The sequence below is a fragment of the Myotis brandtii genome, unplaced genomic scaffold, assembly GCF_000412655.1.
Source record: "Myotis brandtii unplaced genomic scaffold, ASM41265v1 scaffold220, whole genome shotgun sequence".
Lineage (NCBI taxonomy): Eukaryota > Metazoa > Chordata > Mammalia > Chiroptera > Vespertilionidae > Myotis > Myotis brandtii.
In genome coordinates, this window is record NW_005358250.1 from 1,118,461 (window position 1) to 1,131,898 (window position 13,438).

The window sequence follows — 13,438 nt, forward strand, 5'->3', positions numbered from 1 at the left end:
CTCGAAAATGACAGCTGAGATGAATGGGCCAGTGGATTGTGTGTGACTTTCATGTTTTTCCTTTGGGATTTTCAGACTGGTACACATTTTCTGCCCTAAGATGTCTAACTGAACTTACTCCACTAGGGAGTACATGTGGGTTATTAGGCATTGACCTTCTCTAGGCTGTGATTTTCCTGAGGATGGAGTCCCTATTTAATTCATCTTTGTCTTCTCAGCCTCCAACTTGGCACCTTGAAACAGTTGCTGCTCCATAAATGGGTTATGAATGAATGAATAACTATTTCTCAGTATCAAATGAGGAATTGCAAGATATACTCCAATTCCAAACTCAGACACCACCTCTCCCTCACTCACCATCTGCTAAACTCCACCATCATTCATAGCTATGCTCTGTTCTGGGCAAGGTAATGGAGGCGGAGTAACCCAAGCGTGGATATGTGAAGTCCTCTAAGAAAGGGCATGTGTGCCTTCCCAGTGGCCCAGTGTCTAACACATTTAGGCACAAAGTAGTTAATGCTGGCTCCATACTTTGAGGTCTTTGTAACCTTCATTAATTGTCCTTTGATCTCTTTCTGGGGAATTGCCTTAAGAAAATAATCCATGTGAAGATTAAGCTAGAACCATGGTCATTCATGCTGCTTAACACAGAGGAAAGCTGGAAACAACCTCAACGTCCAGCCATGTGTGATTAGGTAAGCAAAGATGGTACATCTCTGTAATTGGGGATAGTACTCTTACATTACAGTGGCTGCAGACTCACGTAACTCATGGCAAAAGTAAGAAATAAATAAATAAATGGGGATGTGCATTCTTGAGCTATATCCATGTGGCTTTATTTCTTCACACAAAATGATTTAGCACCCTCACTTTTTTTTACATTACACTTGGCCTCAGTTTTCTCTTCTGTAATTAAAGGTATCACTTGATCATTTTTAAAAAGCTTGTATAGAAAAGCTGTTGTGATAGACATTAAATGACATGGGGTGTTATCAGAGAATACGTGCGGTGCTGTGACATTAGTTACACGTGTATGCACAGGTGACACTAGAGCCTAGAAAGGGATCTGGGAGGCTCTTCAACAGTCGCCGTGGCTGTCTTTGGGGCAAGTAGGATTAGGGGATGGCTGTCTCTTCTTCCATTTGTCTTTCTGATGCTTAAGTCATAAGCATGTGCCACTTTACAATAATAAAAGTAACAACCAAAGTTACTTTTGATTGCAGAAAGAAAAGAACAACCCCCCTGGGTTAGAAGAGACTCTAAAAGGTGAGAGTAAGAGTGTGAGGGTGAAACCAGCTGGCACATGGAAAGAAGCCTGGCCTCTCTAACGCTGATTTTTCCCAGGGAGGGAGGGAGCCGGGCTGCAGTCGCCTCCAAATTGACAAAGACTGCACTTTCTCTCACACATCCAGCCAAAGCACGCCTGCCAAATATGGGGTCCCCACCAAGAGAGGCAGAGTCGCCACTGTGTGAGGCTCACCTGGGACAAGGCAGGGAGGGGAGAGGCACAGGGAGCCAATGGCAGGAGACACTGACCAGGCCCGGTAGCAGCTGTCAGAGTGGACCCTGTTCACAGACGAAACAGGTGTGACATGAACTTGGCAACTTCTGAGACACAGGAATGTCTAGAGGTGCTTCTAACCTAAAGAGACCCAGTTTCCAGTAAGACTATTTAATCCAGAACACGAATTCAGAGGACATTAACATTTCTTCGTAGAGAAGGTTAACAGAACTCCCAGAGCTGAAGCAGGAATCGCCTGCTGAAAGGCGGACATGAGATCTTCACATTCCGTGGGGAATGGCATCCAGGATAGAATCCAATGCAGGAGGGAATTCTCTTCTCACAATATCCATTGGCAAAACTGGCCGCAACTCATTAGACCATTTTCCCAGGGTAACTCTAAAAAACGTTTGGACTCGTGCTGCGTCATTGGCTTTTCTGGTCTTTGTTCCAGCATTTGCAACTGCAAAGTGAGAAAGACCCCTGTGTGTGCTCCATTCAGTGGGTCCTGGACAGACAGCTCAGGAACTGCTGTGGGTGGCTCCTGGTCATTGCTGGCATCTGCAAACAGGGAGAGTGCTTATCACAATGGGACTCAACCATTCTCCCGCTTTCATCATGTCAACAATGAACAGAAATGAGACAGAAGCTGGAGTGGGCAGTGGGCAGTGGGCAGGACACAGCAGGAGCCTGGGGAGGGAGGCAGTCCAAGAGGTTAACAAGAGTAGCAGGGCCAATAGAATAGCAGGAGGAAGGGAGGAAGGGCCCAGGGATGGAGCGGCACGGTCAGAGAGGAAGGATTCAGAAAGGGGCAGAAGGTGTGAGCAGAGAGGCAAGGCCAGCATGGGCTGAAGAGCTCAGATTCCTCGCCATGCCCTGTCACCTCCTGCTTTACCATCTGCCTCCCATTCTTTGTCTTCTGGCCCAGTAGGGGTCATCCCAGCCCCACCTCCCAATTCCTACCTACTCCTAGCCCAACTCTAAGCCCTACCAGAGAAACAGACTTACCGCCATGGTTCTTGGGCCTGCAAGTCCCCAGTTCCAGCCATTCTTGGGGCTCCTGCCGGTGTGGGTGCAACCCTTCAGGTGTCAGTTTCCTCAGTATTGCAATCTGTGCTTTCCAAAATCTTTCTTCCCATTCTTCAGGAAGATGTCAGGATGTTTTGTCTCTCAACTGGACAAGATCCAGCAGGAGTAGGCAACGCAGGGCCAAATCCGAGACACCAGACTGAGAGGGACAGGGCGGGGAAATGGGACAGTCCTGGGTGATCTGGACCATCTGGTCACCTCAGTCTAATTTTATGAGTGGACAAGGAGACCAAATTGGATTAGAATTCAGTGTATAACAGAGTCATGAGATAATTTTCTACTTGGGACTGAAGACCTTTTGTCACCACTGATCTTCAAAACACAGATGCAAGTAGATCTATCTACCAAAGACTTATAAACCAGGACAGTTTCATGCTTGAAAAATGTGTGAACCCTAGCCACAATCAACAACCTGCTCCACTTAGATCAGCCTCCACAAAGCACATCGTTGCACCCTACGTCTAGGCTCCCTCCAGGATGAGTGTCCCCCTGCTAACACCTCCTCTAAGCAGGTGCTCGCCTGGAAGAATAGACAAGACGTGATGCCAACCAGTAGAGCTTGGGCCCAATCCCAGCATGAGCCAGGAGCTTGCCTCCTGCTTTATGGACACAGGACTGACTGTTCGCCAAGCCAAGCTGGATAAACATCTTACAAACTCGACCATTTCCTGTGACCACAAGAATGGCTGAAATGTAAGAATCTGCCACTGGTAACCCCAAATCTTAAAGCACATACTCTACACCACATTTTCTCCAACTTTAGTGTGCAGCAGAATCAACCGGAGGCCTTATTCAAAGAGATTTTTTGATTCAGTAGGTCTGGGGTAGAGGCTGAGAATTTGTATTTCTAACAAGTTCCCAGGTGCTGCTGCTTCTACCTCTGGTCCGGGGACTACACTTGGGAATCACTGGTCCACACCCAGAGAGGGTAACAGTATACCTGTCTTCTATTAAGGAACCACCAGCATACAAATGACTCACTTTCACTTAGCACTTTAACCTCACCCAAAGCAGGGGCACAGAAAAGGCTGCCACACAAGGAGTACTATTGACAAATTCATTCATTCTAAGGCCTTAAAAGAAAAAAGCAAAAAAAAAAAAAGCAACTAATCCAAGCAGACCTCGCTCCCACCTCCTGCCAATTACTCTATCGCATCACCCTCCCCTAGTGTCTGTGTAGCCCCCGGCACCGTGGAACATTTTGTTCACCATTGCCTGGCTCACTGCCCCCTGACACTAGGACAAGAGCTCCAAGAGAGCGGGGACTTTGCCTGTCTTGTTCACCACTGTAATCCCAGTGCCTAGAACACTGCCTGGTGCGCTTAGCAGCTTCTCCATACATGTCTGTTGAATGAACAAATGAATGTACCAAAGAATTAAATAGCCTAAGACACTAGGAGCAGTGTCTTCCAGTGTGGTTCCCAAAGTTGGGTTTGAGATTTTCCTCCCAATGTCTTTCCCTTTTGACCGTAGATGCTGGACTCCTTGTGCTTCCCCAGATGTGAAGGATAGATGGACCTCAGCCTGGCTCTCTGGCAGGAGAAAGAAGACAGGAAGTCCCAGGCCTGAGGCTGGTGCTGAGTCACTTCCCAGCTCTGGTGCCCTTTCACACAGAAAGGATGCTGATGAGTCAGCTCTACCTGGAAATAGGACTTGGGAGGCAACAGGTGTAGTAGAATGATATGATGTTTTAGAGTCAAGAGATTTGGGTTCAAACCCTAAACAAGTCATTTAAATTGCCCCGAATCTCAGTTTCCTCATCTGTAAAATAGGGATGGTGAATACACCCAAGGTATAGTGTACTTGTGAGGTTCAAGGAAGTTAGAATATATGAAAGTCTTGGTAAACAGTAAAAGACTGTAACTTGCTGGTAAATGATTAATAAGAAGACCATGTAGTCTCTGAAGGGATCCAAGTCGGTGACATATCTCAGGATGTGCATCTCCACCCAGCCCTGCCCGGCTGCCTCTCTTAGTTCTACCCAGTATCCCCAGACCCCAACCCCAGGCTGCTTCGCAGAAGCCCCAGCCCAACAGTAGCAGCCCTGGAGCTGGCACTGGCCACCCAGAGCCCCAGTGGCGCTGCCAGCAGTGTTGCAGCCAGAGGCCACAGCCAGTGGTGATGCGGCCAGGAGGGAGCCCAGGAGAAGACCACTGTGGGAAGCCGCAGAGGAACATGGGACCAAGCAAGTGGTAGGAAACAAGCTGAGATCCCTTGACTTTTGGCCAAAATCCTCTGGATAGCCCAGAGTCCCAGAGATGAGAACTTCAGAGACGCCAAGGCTCCCCTCATCAGCAGACCCTGGCTTCTCTCACCAGGCTCAGGGCCTTGGGATTGTGGGAGGTCTACACTCCTTCCTCCCTTCCGCCTCAGGTCTCCTTTACCCTAAGTTAACCAGTGGCTGCATTAACCAGTTCCCCATTAATCACATTTTATGCTCCAGGAAAAGAGGCTCTTGGCCATAAGGTGCCCTCACGCTGCAGGTGTCACCTCTCCTGGCCAGTCACTCCCACACTGAAGTGATAGCCTTCACGACAAATCTGCACGCAGCGTGACTTCTCATCCCTTTGACCAAGAGTTTGATTCGCTCGGGCAACTAACCACATGCAGCTGGGCCCAGCCTTCGTGCAGCCGTGTGCCGCGTGCCCGGAAGGACAAGCACAGCCATGGGTTCCTGCCCTCGACCAGCATGGGATCTGCTTGGAGGCACAGGACTCATCACCACCACCATGAACTGCTCTGTTCACTGCAGAAAAGAAACACACAGGCGGGGAGTAAAGGCACCTTTACTAGGTCATCTTCAGTGGCTGAGTTCTCCTCGGGCTTCGAAATGCTGTATTGATTGGGGCATCGAGGTCATGGGCAAGTTCTTTGATTTCTGGCAATGTTATGATGTGATTGCTGCTGGTGGTTGCTTGAATCAGGAAAGTTCAGGGAGGTGTCATGCATCAAGGGGCTTGAAGAACGAAAGAATTTCAACATGTAGAAAGGGCGAGAAAGGGAGCTCCAGGCGAGGGAAGTGAGTGAGGCAGAGGGCACTGAAGGGTGTCTGTAACCGGGGCAAGGCCAGGACATGGGGCATGGAAGGAATGGAAGCTGGTAGGGTTTGAGGCACCTGTGAGCTCTCCAAGGTGAACTGCTCAAAAGCCGCAAGTCTCCACAGGCCACCCTCAGCTCTGCGTTGACAGCAGCCTATGAATGATGATGAATGTGTGAGGGTGCCGAGGGAGAGGACCAGGGAAACTCACGTGTTGAGGAACTCTGGCTTTCAAAGGATGAGGAGAGAAAGGTGCCAGAGAGGTAGGGGGACCATGGAGCCTTAATCAGCCTGTCTGCTCACTGGGCCTGTGCCAGGGCCCCCAGTGCCCTCCGAGGATGAAGACATTCCTGCCTTGTCCTCTCCCTCTCCCTCTGCCCCCACACCCGGGCTCCAGGCTGGGTTGGGGAGGAGGAGCAGGACTGTTACTCCAGGCAAATCTTGGCAGGCAGGTGGGGACCTGCTCATAGGAACACCCAGCTGTCTGGGGCAAGTGCCGGAGGAAGGGTATCCGCTGGCCAGAAACGGGTGTGAAGGGCCCATGGTCTCTGGTTTCGGGTTGGACAGGGCTGGCTGTGGACTATCCCACTGGAGAGAGAAGAGCCTCACTCCCACCTCCGCTCAAGTTCGCCTCCCCCTGCCCCATGGACCTCTCTGCTGTTCCCCCCTCGAGCTTCTGTACAGACCGATCCCTTTGTGCTGCACTTCACGGTTCCATCTTGTCGTATCCTCATTGCATTTCCAGACCTGCCTCCAAACTCGCCTTCTTCATGAAGCCCCTGGCTCTTTTTTAATATACATATTTATTTTATTTTATTGAATTTATTGGGGTGACATAGTTTAATAAAATTATATAGGTTTCAAGTATACAGTTCTATAATACATCACCTATATATTATATTATGTGTTTACCACCCCAAGTCAAATCTCCTTCCATCACCATTTATCCCCTATACCTTCTTCTACCTCCCCACCCCCCCCTTTCCCTTTGGTAATACTGTGCTGTGACTCTTTTTGTTAATATCACTCCTTTGCTCCCGGGCTCCCAGAGTACACTGTTCTCACAGCACTTTTCACATTCTGAAATTATCCATGGCCCTGTCTCCCCCACTGGACCATAAACACCCTCAGATCAGAGTCTCCATCAGGGGCCACAGAGTCAAGTGCACATGGGACCACATGGCTCACATAAATGGGAGAAGCAGCTCATCTGTGGGACTTAGATGGTAGCTATTTTGGTGTCAGCCAGACAACTCGGAGTCCTAGGGTCTGCGAGGAATCAGAGGGACTGGCCTTACCCGAAGGGGAAAATAATACCATGTAGGAACGTGGGCCAGAACTTCACATGTTGGGGGAGAAGCCTGATATCAGCGATATCAGCATTTGCACATGAAATCACCCCATTGTTATGTGTCAGCAGTGAATGCAAATTTAAGACACCATGTTGTGAGCCAATAAAATGCACCTGCAGGCCAGACCTGCTCAAGTGCCACCGGTTTGCAGCCTCTAGATTTATTTCTGTATCCCCTGTGCCTGGCACATTATAGATACTCAATAAATATTTTTTGATTGAAAAGCAAATGCATGAATGAAGGAAGGAACAGAAAAGAGGAGCAGATGGGTGGAAGGGGGGAAACAGGAAGGATGGCCAATTGTCATGATGCCAAGTGGTGGGTCGGCAGCTTCAGGTGACCCTACTGCCAAGCTGTCAGTGTGAACACCACCGTGGTCTCACTTGCTGGCTGAGGGGGGATGGAAGACTGGGGTCTGTGATCCCAAAGTCAGCAAGCATCTTCTCAGAAGGCACTACAGTAAGAAGCTCTTGCTGCAGCTAAAACGCACATGCTGAAAGCAAGCCATTGTGCACACACTGATGAGCAAGGTGTGCAGAAGCTAGGGGCTCAGCATGGAACTCCGATGAGGCTCAGCTTTTGCAGCATGTTACAGACATGCTCAGGAAAGAAAGGAGGAATAATTTGGCCATTTGGAGGGTGCAGAGGAGTCATCGAGCCGGACTTCTCTGTCTCTAGCCAGAACCTCCTGCTCTGCTGCCTTGCTGACCCTTAAAGCTTTGGGGAGGGCGTGCGTGAGCCTGGCGTGGACCATGGCCTCCAGGAACACCACCGGGAGGGAGTGGTGTGCCAGCGTCCATGTGGAATGCCTGAGGTTGCAAAAGAAAAGTTATTTCAGGTTCAACGGAGTTATAATTTATTTTTTCTAACTGATCATTACTGCTGCCGGCTCTATAAATAACCACCAAGGGAGCCTGCTTTTCTGCTCCCAAATCCTCAGAAAGCATTGCCAGGTTCTCTGTGGTTTCTGGCCTGCCAAGCACACAGCACATTTCTTCTCTGTGCAGTCCTTCAGGGAATCCTCCTGCAGCGCACGCCAAGGAATCTGCCGAGTTCTGCCCAGCGCAGTCCTCCCCTTCCTGATCCAATTCCTCTCCTCCAAACAGGCCCCCACCCCTCCCCCACTCCACAAGAGGCCTGGCTCCCTGGACACAGGTGGTTCCCTGGCCAAGGTCCTGCTTCTTTCTGTTTACTCCGCTACAACCCAACTGTAACCCTCCGTGCTCAGAAGACAAGAGTTATTTGTAGCACAGAAATCCAGCTGCAGCATCATTCGAGCCTGGGAGGGAAAGAGGGCTCGTCCGATGGTGTCGCCGACAAAGTATCAAGGTTCAAGGCAGGCCCGGGAAGGATGGCTGTGGTTTACATGGAATCAAGGTAAATCATTTCAAGAAGAATATATTCAAGCATGACTCGGTTTAATCAAGTATAAAAACAAAAAGTATGTTCATGGTGTTCAGAAGAATGTACATTTAGGGTTTTTTTCTAAATGACATGGAATTTTCTCTTTAAATAGAGAAGGAACCTATAGGCAGAAAGACCCATCATGTACCAAGCACTGTGCTGGGCCCTTCAGGTGCAATGCCCGTTTTATCTTTACAACTTGATACAGGCATTCCTATGCCCATTGTAGATGGGGGACCCAATAAAGGGACTTGCTCAAAGTTATGCAGAACAAGAGTGAGATGCAATGCCCGTTTTATCTTTACAACTTGATACCTTGGAGGCAGGCATTCCTATGCCCATTGTAGATGGGGGACCCAAGAAAAGGGACTTGCTCAAAGTTATGCAGAACAAGAGTGAGGAGTGATATTCAAGCCCAGATTCATCAGATCCCAATGCCTAAGTTTTTTCACTACTACACTCTGCTGCCTCTCGCTAGAAGACCAGGATTTAAAGACCTGTTTATTTTCTAATTTTCAGATTAAAATGCAGTTCAGAAAGCAAGGAAAGCTTGGATACTGAACCACAAGTCATTAATAGCCATATTTGAACGTTTTGAACACTAACCTCTCTAACCGGTCAATGATGAAATCTTAAGTGCTCAATCTTTCACCATTTATTAAGAAAATGACCATAAAGGCTACATAGTCATTCACATGGCTCTAACAGTCTAAAAATAAAATCTTGTGTATTTTGGATAGGTTTTAAAAACAATAATTCCTAATATTAACAAAACAATTTAAAATATTAGTTTTCACAGTCATTCAACCCTCCAAGGCAGGTTGGGCAGCCCTCTATTCACTTCGATAGCATTCTGCACTCCCCCTGTTGGAGGTACCAGCAATGCCACATTCGAATGGCCTGTTTCCTCTTCTGTCTCTTCTGCTAGGCCTGTGATCCCCAAGGTTTTTTGGTCATGGCCCCTAGCAGTGAAAATCTGTGTCTACCCACATGTGTATACACGTGTTTCTTTTTTTAAAATATATTTTATTGATTTTTTACAAAGAGGAAAGGAGAGAGATAGTGAGTTAGAAACATCGATGAGAGAGAAAAACATCGATCAGCTGCCTCCTGCATACCCCCTACTGGGGATGTGCCCGCAACCAAGGTACATGCCCTTGACCGGAATCGAACCTGGGACCCTTCAGTCCGCAGGCCGACACTCTATCCACTGAGCCAAACTGGCTAGGGCTACACGTGTTTCTTTATAAATTATATTCATACTCTGTCATTCACAAAAATAAAAAGAAAGGGTGACATACATATGTGTTTATCGACCTATGTATCTCTTTGTCTATTTTATCTTCTTCCTGCCTCCCAGTGGACCATCTCACCTTTCATGGCCTCCAACATGCATGTCTCACTTTGGAGACCACTGCTCTGGGCTGTGTCCAGCATCCTTCATTTATTCATCCTCCTCCCCATTTCCAGTAGCACCTACTCTGTTCAAGGACCATGCTGGGCACTGGGGATACCATGGTGAACAAGAGGACAAGAATTGTGTTTTCCATGGAGCTTACCACCCAGTGGGTGAAACAACTGTCAGATAATGCCAGATAGTGATTAAATGCCACAAAGAAAATAAAACAAGGAGATGTGATAGAATGTGATGGAGAATGACTGTGGGACGAGAGGGAAGTCACACTGGATGAGGAGCTCAGTGGCGGCCTCCTGAGCTGCACGATAAGCAGGCCGCATGCTCAGGTCCAGAGGGAGCATGAGGGCTCTGAGCAGAGAGAATGTCAAGGCCAGTGTGGCTGGACTGTAATGAGCTGCTAGTAGGAGAGGCTAGAGAATTTAGAAGCTCAGGCTGGGGAGTCCCTGCCAGAGATGAATTCTAGCCCCGCTGCCTACTGACTGGTGACCTTGGGGATTCATGCCACATGCTGCCCGGGGTTATAAAGGAGCTATGAAAAGGACTAAAAGAGTAAATATAGGAAACATCAACATCAGTTCGAAGAATGCCCAGCACACAGTTTGTATCAATAAATGGCAGCCCTCGGTGCCTGTTTACTTGTTTATCATTCCCCTGAGGCGGAAGTTCTGGCCCAGCTGGGCATGCCCAGTTTTCCCTCCTGATCCAGAGCCGCTGTCACCATGCCCGGCCTATCAGAAGAACTCAATGTAAATCTGGTCAATGAATGAGTGTAAAAACGGGTGAAGCAAAAAAATAAAAATAAAAAGGGGTAAAGCCTACAGAAAATCAGAGTTTGGCTAAAGATAAAAGATAGATTTTTTTTAAACCAATTTTTTTCTAATTATAAAAGTAATGTCATGGATAGTCTGGGAATCTTTGACATTTTAAACAAACATGGGATCATATTCTACATACCATTTAGTACATATTTTCCATTCCACATGTCTGTTATGAGAGGTAGTGGAATATACAGATTAAGAATGTGGGTACACATAAACTGATTACTAAAATTCTGCAGCACTACAAAAATATATCATATTTTTTGCCAATCTGACAAAAAATAGGTAATTTTGTGCCATTTAGTCTGGACAGCTATTGTTGTTGTGTTGGCTATCATCATGTTTTGTTTTGTTTTTGTTTTTATTTGACAACCTAAGGGAAGAGAGGTCAGTGCCCATAACTAAATTAACCTTCCTCCCACCAGCTGCATGTTTTAAAAATTCTTGCGGCACACAGGTTAAAAATCACTGCTCTAGACAGATTGCCTGGGTGTGCATCCCGTCACCACCACTGGCCACTTGTATCATCCCACTGAAGTTACCAGCCCTCTTCATGGCTCAGTTACTTTATCTGCAAAATTGCCCCCAAATCACACCTACCTCACCTGGTCTGAGCCCTGCAAATCAACAGCTGGACTCAGGCCCATCAATATCAGTGGCCCCCAAACTTTACCAAAATGGATTTGCTGCTGACATCTTTCACAAGCCCCTGCATAAGAACGCCCGAGTTATATCAGAAAGAAAAGTCAAACTGACAAGGCTATGCCTCTCGTACATGAGAACACGCCACAGCGGGGGGATTCCTTAAACCTTCCCTGACACGATGGAAAACCTTTGAAGGCTCCAGATCAAATCCTGTTGCAGCAAACAACCTTCACGGTCAACGTCAATATAGCACAAAGACTTCCAAGGTGTGGCCAGGGCCTGTTTACCTCAAGCCACATTCATATAACTTTCTTCCTTGCTTTGCATTTGGCTTTGGTACAATAATTGGACATATAACGCCCTCCTTATCCCACTGCCCCACAAGTATTTACACAGCAATTTTCTCCTGGGCTGGTCCGAAGCCTGCTAGGACTTGGAGAATTCCACTGTGTTTGTAGTAAGCAGACACCTGGACCCAGATTTGCTGCTTGTCTGCTCATAGAGAATAAACTGTTCTTGGATTGAAATGGGCCTGACCGTATCTGGCTCCGTCAGCCAGAACGGTGCAGTGTTTTCAGCGGACCCCCTGCATTTTCACTAAGGGGATTTTCCCCCGAACATCACCCACATTTCAGCTACCACAGTTGGAGTTTCTCTCTGGGTTTGGTCCCAAAGGCAAAACGGCAGTTGGCAACAGAACGTCCACATCTCTTAGGTTGCTCCTCTAAGGAAGAAGTCACACGCAGGGTGAGAAGCCTGGCAGACTCTCCTGTGGCCACACCTTAAGCACACAAACCTGGAAGCCGCCGAGCAGTGAGACTGGCAGCCAAAATCAAGCAGAAAGAAGAACGTCTTCCAGGAGGGAGGTGGAATCAGATGGAGGCAAAGCCAGGACCAGGTCCTTGGCAACATGAGTGAAATCCTAAGCCAGCCGGGAGGAGTGTTACTGCCAGCCCCCGAGCACGCCCCGAGGATGGAGGGTGAGGAGGGGAGAGCTGTGTGCTGTGCAGAACCCGTGGCTCTGCATGTGACCCTCGGTTATGGGCAGATTGGCCAAGGAGTCCAGAGAAAGCTCACACTCCACTTCAGGCTGGGGACCACATCACAGCTGAATAGAGAGCCGCTCTGTCCCTGGCCTCGGCAGTGCACTTCCATCGCTCCAGAAGAATCTGTGGAGGCCTGTGTCACGCTTCCCCGGGCCAAGCACTGGGGCCGATCAAAGGAAATGCAAGACCTGGCTGCTCTGCTCTAAGGGCTTATGATTTAATCGAGGAGATGACACTCAGAATAGTAGCTGGCGACACGGCAAATGAGGACCAGAAAAGAGATTCCAGCAGTGAGTGCCACTCCGGCCCAGGAGGGCAGCAGGCATCCTCTGGAGGAGACAGCGGCCTTTGTGGGAACATGGGTTGTGTCTAAGCTTGGAGGTGGGGAAGGGTCAAGCAGGTGGATGAGAAGTGGGCTGGCATCTGGGGGAGAGGGGAGGCTATGCATGCTGGGAAAGGCCGGCGGTGCATGCTGCCTGCACTCCTGGCCAGGACGAGGACTTGTGTGAGGGAGGCAGAGGCGAAGAGAATTTAATAGGGAGGAGAGAGGCCAGATTTCACAGAGGTCTGAGTCCCACACAGAGAAGGCTGGGCTGTATCCAATACGCAGGGGGGAGCAGCTGGAGCTTGTGAACAGCAGATTAACATAATTAAAGGAGACTCTTACAGACTTCACCTTTTTGTGGGGGTGCAGAATAGGCTACAATGGGAGAGAAAGAGATCTGATGATACCAAGAAGCAAATATCTAAGGTGCTTGGAGAAGAATCAGTAAGGGGGCTTAGGGATGAGTCAGAGGCGATTCTAATTTTTGCAAGTGGTGGCTGCGAGGTAGAGGGGACATTGTCAAAGGTGAAGAAACAGGTTGGAGCTGAGGAGGTAAGAACTGATGAGTTCAGATTTGGACAGCTAGGGCAGTTTTACAAAAAGAACTTAAAAAGGCCACAACATCCAAAAGGCAGCCATCAACTGTCAGCAGGGGGCCACAGGTGATGTTTTGTCATGTCTGTTAAAGCAGCGGTTCCCAACCTGTGGGTCGCCAACCTGTGGGTAGCGACCCCTTTGGGGGTCGAACGACCCTTTCACAGGAGTCGCCTAAGACCATCGGAAAACACATATATAATTACATAT

General features: G+C 48.4%; 1 long non-coding RNA gene across 2 annotated transcripts in view; it reads right to left on the bottom strand.

Moving 5' to 3' along the window:
• Window positions 1–367: 367 nt before the first annotated feature.
• The window catches only part of LOC102261575, a 62,525-nt gene continuing 49,454 nt past the window's right edge, over window positions 368–13,438 (bottom strand). For both annotated transcript variants that reach the window (XR_001362072.1, XR_313566.2), the window contains 2 exons: window positions 2,510–2,729; window positions 368–2,062 (listed from right to left, as the gene is read on the bottom strand). This is a non-coding gene — a long non-coding RNA (uncharacterized LOC102261575). The remainder of the gene's footprint in view (window positions 2,063–2,509; window positions 2,730–13,438) is intronic.